Source organism: Cryptomeria japonica, chromosome 8, assembly GCF_030272615.1.
Source record: "Cryptomeria japonica chromosome 8, Sugi_1.0, whole genome shotgun sequence".
Lineage (NCBI taxonomy): Eukaryota > Viridiplantae > Streptophyta > Pinopsida > Cupressales > Cupressaceae > Cryptomeria > Cryptomeria japonica.
This window is the reverse complement of record NC_081412.1, coordinates 211,207,446-211,216,387: the sequence shown is the minus strand read 5'-3', so window position 1 is coordinate 211,216,387 and position 8,942 is coordinate 211,207,446.

Here is an 8,942-nt window from a genome sequence, read left to right as displayed (position 1 = left end):
ATAGAATTGAGCTAATCCATGGAAACTTCTAACTTCAGTCCCTATTTTAGGTGCAGGCTGATTCAATATTTCCTCCACTTTGCTTGGATCCATCTTCAAGGTCCCTTTGGACAACACAAATCCTAGGTAAACCAGCTCTTTCTTCAAGAAGTCACACTTCTCAAGGTTGATGGATTATTTCTCCTCATGCAACCTCTCTAAAACTAACCTCAAATGCTCAAGGTGCTCTTCCTTGGTTCTTCTATAGATGAGAATGTCATCTAGGTACACTACCACAAATCTACCTATGAAATCCTTCAACACCTCATTCATCAACCTCATGAAGGTGGTTGGAGCATTAGTAAGCCCAAATGGCATCACAAGCCACTCATACAAGCCTTCTGTGGTTTTAAAAGCAGTCTTCCACTCATCACCCTCCTTAATTCTTATCTAGTGATAACCACTTTTAAGGTCTAGCTTGGTAAAATACACAGCCCCTCCTAAATAGTCCATTAGATCCTCTATTCTAGGAATAGGAAACCTATACCTTATGGTAATCCTATTCATTTCTCTTGAGTCAATGTAAAGTCTCCACTTACCTCCTTTTTTTTATGCTAGCACTATCGGGACTGCACATGGGCTGATGCTCTTCTTAATTAGTCCTTGTTCCAATAACTCCTGCACTTGCCTTGCTACTTCCTTATTCTGATCAGGTGTGAGCTTATATGCAGCCGTGTTAGGTAAGGATGCACCAGGAACAAAGTCTATCTGATGGCTTATGGACCTTCCTGGTGGGAGTGTTGCAGGTACTCCATCACTCACTATGTCATTATACTCTTGCAACATTTGCTTCACCTCCTTGGGTATTTCTACCTACAACTTGTTTGCTTTCTCCTTTGGCTTCACAAAGATGGCACACTTCACTATCTCCTCCTCATGTAGCAAATTTAAGAACTCTTTACCAGTAGCAATTAAAACACTAGGTGTTTTTGAAGTGCCCTCTTCATCTTCTGTCAAAGACTGAATCTTGAAGGTCTTGTTGTCCTTCTTGAATGAAATGGAGTTCTCCTCTCCATCATAGATCAACTTCCTATCAAATTGCCAGGGTCTTCCTAGAAATAAGTGACATGCATCCATAGGTAACACATCACAAAGGATCTTATCCTTGTATCCTCCAATAGAAAACTCTACCCAAGTCTGTTCATTGACTAGCACACTCTATCCTTTGTTCAACCAAGTCACCTTGTAAGGGTTGGTGTGGGGTATTCTTATGAGTTTCAACTTCCTAACTACCTCTTTTGAGATGATGTTGTCAATTGAGCCTGTATCAACTATCACCTTGCACACTTTACCAAGAACTTTGCATCTCACCCTAAACAATGCTCTCTTATTTTTGGGTTCCTCCTTAACCGACTGTCTGATCAAAATCCTATTGAACATTAGATTCTCACCAACTTTTGATTCAATCTAGTCCACATCTGGTGTCTTTTTGCTTGAAGAGTATTCTTGTGCATAAGCAACCCTCTTTCCATTGTTTGATGAGATAGGCTTGTCAGGGCATCTATATGTCGGGTGTCCCAATTGTCCACAATTGTAACACTTTATTGTTGCAAAATAGGAGTTACCTCTTCCAGTACCTCTACCCCTATTTGGACCACCTTGTGCACCTCTACCTCTAGAATCTCCTCCTTTGAGATTCATTTCACTACCATGTTCAGTCAGCTTGGCTTCTCCTTGGTTCCTCTACTCATTTGTCTTGCTTTGGTAACCACCTCGGTGATTCACTTGGTCTCTACCTCTGCCTCTACCCCTATTATTGGAGTCTCCTTTCCTTTTGTTCCTCTCTTCTACCTTGGCAGCAAGCTGATGACACTTATGAACAGTAGTAGGAGTCCATAGGCTTATCTCCTCTTGAATGTTTCACTTTAGGCCGCTTAGATACCTAGCCACCTTAATAGATTCATCTTCTTGGACCTTAGATCTAAGACAATGTTTTTGAAACTCTTCGGTGTAAGAGGTTACATCAAGATCCTTTTGCTTCAATCCTTGTCTCTTCTTATGAAGTTGGACTTCATAATCCTCTGGTAAGTAGTTCTCCTTAATCTTACTCACCATAGCTTTCCAATTTACAATAGGTAGCTTTCCCATACTATCTCTTTCTTCTTGCAAGTACTTCCACCATGTTAAAGCCGCCCCCTTTAATCTTGATTTGGCAACTTTAACCTTCTGAGCCTCTGTCACTCCTTCACACTCAAAGTGGTTTTCCATGCCCTCAATCCATTCCATAATAGTGTCTATGTCCATTCTTCCACTGAAATGTGGCAATCCTTCGAAAGCTTTAGTGTTCAAAGCCTTAATAGCCTTCACAAAAGGTTCTTCATTGAACAAGGGATCTGGTTCAGGGATTATATCATCTATGTCTATAGTTCTCTTGCCTTTACCCTTGGTGTCTTCATCCCAAGGTTCATGTGTCCTCTGATCCACCACTTCCTGCAGTTTATCCCTTATCTCACTCATAGCTACTTTAAGGAGTCTATTTTTCTCCTTCTGTTCTTCCACTTCTCTAGCCAACTCTGCATTAGTAACCATTCTGCTCTCCCCTACTGATTCACTAGTATATAGAGATATACACAGTCCAACAAGTCTTTTACTAGCTCTGATACCAATTTGATGGGATGGGGTATGGGATAGACTAGCCTAGTCTATGCTCTTGGATCCTTTCCTTGGATCTCCTGGTGTTCTCCTCACACCCTAGGGTCTCTAGGACTTCCTTTGCTTGAGGAATCCCTTGCCTTTTCCCAATCCACCCACCAATGAGTTGCTATACTGCTCCTAAGGTCTCACCTACTCATGAGACTCAAAACCCCTTACTATGGCTAATAAGGGCTAATATTGTTCCACACCTTCCAAGGTCTTAGCAAGGTTGTATCAGGTCTTAAACTATGTTTTACATCCCTCCATGTGCCCCCAAGAAGTTGCTACCTTCATCCTTTCTACCGATTTCACTATTTTGTGTTTTGCTACAAAACAGGGCTACAATGTTTAGGACCAATTAGGCCACCTAACTGGTCTTCTAGGGATTTCTCTCACAAATGATTCATACACAAACTAAACTCCCAAAATATACTACCATTAAATTGGCAAGGGCTCAAGGATAGTCTAGGTTTTGGGCCTCCAAGTGGCCATATAGTTCCAAGGGCGAATTTTGGGGTTTTTAAGGGTTTTGTGAGGGTTTCTAGAGTTTGCCTGGGTCACAATGAGTGTTTTGAGTTTTAGCCACCTTGTTTGGATTGGTGGAGGCTCCTCCTTCACACTAATGATGCTTCACTCACTCCTCTACACCTCCTCCAAAAGATGCACTCTCCACTAACCAACCTTGCTCTCCAAGACCTCTGCAATTTGACCTCTCCTAACCGAGCACTGTCCAGTCTTGCCGAGGAGTGGGTCTTTGCTTGACCTTCCTACATTTTTAAGGGCCCTTCTTGTTTTTTAGTATGGTACAAGGTCTGCACTCTCATTCCCCATGGTTTCATGGTGGTTCCACAATGGGGAATGGAGTTATGTAGCCATTTACACAATCCTTTCCAAACCTGGATAGTAAGAAGACAATTTACAAACAATTTACAAACACACTCAATCTGCAAATAAAAACCTAAACTAATTTCTTGAAATGAAATTTTTTACACCATGAAAAAAATTCCACACAGTTTTGGACATTTCTCAATCCATTAACTTGCTTGGTTGCTTCATTCAAACTGACTGGTAACAGTTTTTATAGTCTCAGACTAGTCTTTTTGCTTAGGCCGTACAGTATCCGACATCCAACCCATTCATTTAGGGTTTTAAAGTACTTTTAGTACCTATACCTTGGTCTTTGTGCCCATACTAGGGTTTTCCATGCTAACCTAAAGAATTTGACATTATGGTGGAAAAGTTGCTTGACAACTTTTAAAAGTTGTCATGCAACTTTTGAGCAACTTTCCCAATGTTGCTTTTTATGACTCCTAGACCCACATTGGGACAACCTAAGGAAACCACCATGTTATAAAGGACCCCTAAACACTTAAAAGACACACATACCCTCAAAATGATCAAGAGTATTTGACCCCAGGTAGGTGTAGGATTTCGCCCCAAGCCTAGAAACAAAGTCATTATGATATATCCAATGATCCAAACCATGGTAAGAAGCCACCTGTGATGTCTGCATATGTTTAAAGGCTTATGATGCATATGGATAGCACTAATGGAAGAATGAATGCATGAACTAATAGATGGAAGAGCTAGCTGATAGATAGTGCTTGTTTGCCAGGTTTTCACCTTCTTCTTTTATTGCACTTTTTTTTCTTTTTTTTTTTGATTTTTCATTGTTTTTTATTTTTTTTAATTTTTCAATGTTTTTGATTTTTTTGATTTTTCACTATTTTTTATTTTTTCAGATTTTTCAGACATAGAACTTTTTCAGGTGCATGCTATTGATAAGTTAATCGAGCTGATCTTCATCCTGTGTTGATAGCTGATATGCTCCTAACACAAATACTGTTGTGACCACAAATGGACCTAACCATTTTGGTTCAAACTTTCCTTTCTTTTCTCGATCTGCCTGGTTGCGTGGATTTTCCTTTAGCACTAGTTCTCCAACTTTAAAGATTCTTGGTTTGACCTTGTGATTATAGCTCTAACACATTCTTTGCTGATATACCTTTAGATGATCAAAGGCATTTTGTCTTCATTCTTGGATCAGTTCTAACTCTTGTAATCTAGATACTCATTGTTCTTCATCTGGGATGAGACCTTTCAGTGACACACGTAGAGAGGGTATCTCTACTTCGATTGGCACTATGGCTTTTGATCCATATGCAAGAGACAAAGGTGTGGCACCTGTCGGCATGCGGATACTGGTGCGGTAGGCCCATAAAGAAGGGTTTAGTTGAATATGCCAATCTTTCCCAACATCATTCAAAATCTTTTTAAGGATTTTTAGAATAGTTTTGTTAGATGCTTATGCTTGCCCATTTCCCTATGGATAATATGGTGTGGAGAATCTATGTTGGATTTTGAACTTCTAACATATCTCTTGTACATCTTGATTCTTGAATGGTCACCCATTATCAGTGATAATGGTCATTGGTATTCCATAGTGATAGATGATATAATTCAAGATAAATGCAGCAATTTGTTCTCCTATGATATTGATGAGAGGTACCGCTTCAATCCATTTTGTGAAATATTTAGTAGCTACAAGAATGAATTTGTGTCCATTAGATGAGGAAGGATTTATCTTTCCTACTAGATCAAGTCCCCATTGACAAAAATGCCAAGATGTTGCTAAAGCATGTAGTTTTTGTGCTAGTGCATGAATAAACTTCCCATGGATTTGACATTGTTTGTATGTTCTAGCTATCTTAAAAGAATCTCATTCCATAGTCGGCCAATAATAGTCCAAGCATATGAGTTTTTTTGAAAGGGTAAGACCACTTGAATGAGTGCCACAAATGCCATTATGGACTTCATGTAAATCCTTCTCAGATTCTTCTTGTTTGAGACATCATAAGAGAGTACCGTCTAGACCTTGTTTAAACAAGGTATTCACGACGAGAGTAAAATGAGAGGATTGGTGAATAAAGTTTCTCTTTTAGTTCTTTGATAAGTTGGAAGGTAGGATATTATCTTTCAAGTATGTGTAAGTTTGGCCATAGCGGGAGGAATCATGTCAAATAAGTTGATAGATGGTTTGGGAATTAGGACAATTAAAGGCGGGATGAAACAACTCTTCGACTAGGAATTCATAACGCTATTGATTTTCCTGTGTCTATAATAGAGAAGAAAGTGTAGCCATGGCATCTGCTACTTTGTTGTCATTTCTTGGAATCTATTCAAAAGTTATTTCTACAAAGTACTTCTTGATATCATCCACCATCTTTTTCTAAGGCATGAGTTTGTCATCTTTTGTTTGATAGTCATCATTGATTTGATTAATGACAAGATGAGAGTCTCCAAAGACTTGAAGTTGTTTAATATTCCATTCTACAACCATTTTGATACCTATTACCAGTGCTTCATACTCTGCTATATTGTTTGTACATGGAAATCTTAATTTGTATGCTTTTGGCATTGTATGCCCTTGTGGCATGATGAATAGAATTCCTGCTCCTGATCTGTGTTGTGTATATGAACCATCAAAGTATAGTTTCCATGACTTTTTTGTGACTGTTAGGATATTAGAATCAGGGAATTTAATTTGTAGAGGATGATTATCTTGAAGTGGTGTTTCTGCTATTTGATCTGCGATGACTTGTCCCTTGATAGATTTTCTATCAACATATTTGATATTAAACTCGCTTAGAATCATGATCCATTTTTCTAGTCGTCCTGTCAATGTGACTTTGCTAAGTAAATATTTCAGAGGATTGATTTTGGCTATAAAATTGATGGAGTGAGATAGTAGATAGTGTCATAGTTTTTGAGAAGCAAAAACTACTTCTAAGAATGCTTTTTCTGTTGATGAATAGTTAACCTCATATCCCACTAATGTTTTGCTGATGTAGTAGATGGCTCGTTCTTTTCCTTCAATATCCTCTTGTGCGAGTAAAACTCCCAATGATGCTTTGGTAGTTGATACATAAAGTAATAATGGTTTTCTTAGAATTGGTGACATTAGAACAGGTGGTTCAATGAGATATGCCTTAATCTTGTTGAATGCTTCTTCACATTGATGGTCCTATTTGAAATTAACATGTTTGTGCAATAGGTGAGTAAATGGTTGATATTTATCTGCTAATTGAGCCACAAATCTTCTGATTGACTGGAGTCTTCATTGGAGTGATCTTAGTTGACTGATATTCTTAGGAGATGCCATTTCCATGATTGCTTTTACCTTAGCTGGATCTACTTTGATTCCTCTTACTGAAACAATTTATCCCAATAGCTTTCCTAAAGTAAAACCAAAGGCACATTTCTTAGGCTTTAGCCTTAGCTTGTATTGTTCTAACCTATCAAAGATCTTTTCTAGTATCTCTATATGTTCTTCTTTGTTGTATGATTTAGATAATATGTCATCCACATAGTCTTCCATGAATGCATGCATCATGTCATGAAATATAGTTGTCATAGCTCTTTGATATGTAGAGCCTACGTTCTTTAATCCAAAAGGCATGACGTTCCAGCAGAAAGTACCCCATGGGCATGTAAAATTTGTCTTTTCTTGATCTTCAGGTGCTATTTTGATCTGATTGTATCTAGAGAAACCATCCATTAGAGAAAACACAGAGTGTCCTACAGTGAAATATACAATGATGTCAATGTTAGGCAAAGGAAAGTCATCCGTTGGACATGCATTATTAAGATCTCTGAAGTCTATGCATATTCTGATGCTTTTATTTGGTTTTGAAATAGGAAAAATGTTGGATACCCATTGAGGATAAGCTACAGGTTTGATGAATCCGACATCGAGTAATTTCTTTAGTTCTGCTTTGACTAGAAGAGCAATATGAGGATGCATTTTTCTTAATTTCTATTTGATTGGTTTATCTCTTGGATTAACATTCAAGTGATGCATAATAAGCTTTGAATCTAACCCTAGCATGTTTGCATATGACTAGGCCAAAATTAATTTTTTGTTGTTTGAAGAATTCCACATATTGTTGCATTTCTACCTCTAATAGAGATGTTGCCGGAAGAAGAATCTTTGGTTGCTCTGTTGTGCCAATGTTAACTACCTCTGTTGGTTCAATCAAAATGGATGATCTTTCTTGATAGTGCTAAGGTAAAGTGTCAAATCTCCCATCTTCTAGCACCTCAAGGAGGTTTTCACCATTAGATGTGTCCTTTGCTTTTTACTTTTTCCTGGTCTAATGTTGCTAATAAATGGTTTTCAACATTAGACTTGATATTGTTTTCTTATTTTCACTTTTGCGACTAGGAGATTTGGCACCTACTTGACTGGAAGATGTGTTGCTGAAATTCCTGGTGAGAGTTGTTACAAGTTGATTGCATTAAGATATACAGATATGGCATGGTTGTTTAGAAAGGTATCAATGGCAGTATGTCCTTCATCTTCCCAATCAATAAGTTTGGGGTGGATTAGAGGTAATGGATCTTCAGGTTGGGATGTTTCAAGGGTTTCAAGGGTCATGATGGAGGTATAAAAGTTTTCAATATGTGTGTCAATGTCTAAAATGGTACTCTTGTTAGAATGATCTTGCATAAGAAGTTCCTGATTGTCCTCGGTTAAGTCCAAGTTAGCCGAATGTGATTCTAATTCAAGTGAACTAGTTCCTGACGTTTGTCCTACATACGTGTGAACTATATCGACTTCTATATCTCCTTCAAAGCATTTTTCTTCAACTAATTCTTTAGAGTGATAGGAATCCCATTCCCATTCATTAGAATCTGTATCATTTACAGCTTGTAGTTTACAGATTTGGTCATATAACATTTCTTCTGTTTTTTTGGCTATACTTTTTCTTCTTTCATATTCAACCTCTTTAGGACTGAGATTGAGTTTTGTCAACTTTTCTATGAGTTCTCCTGGACTTGGATTAGCTTCTTTCTTGTTTTGATTGAGATTTAATGCTGCTTGAGAGATGTTTTTAGTTTGTTTCTCTTGTTGAATTGAAGCTTGTTTCTTTTTCCATTTTGTGTTTGTTTGTTGCTTAGCTGATTTTTCTTCCCTTTCAATTGCTAGTTGTTCTTGTCTGTTTTCATATTCCTCTTGTTGTTGACTAAAAGATGTGTTTTCCGGTATAGTGACTTGTCCATACCCTAAGCCTGCTTTGTCTGTAGTTTGTTGAGTATGAGGCTGAATAGGTTCTGAGATACCTTCCTTTATTTTCCCTATAGGGCCTGTCCCAATGTATCCCATCCTTCGAAGAATGTTGAATCCTTTTCCATATTTTTCCATAGGTATTCTGACATTGTTGACCTTCTGTTGAACTTCTTCATCTTTGTGTAGCCATTGCAATACA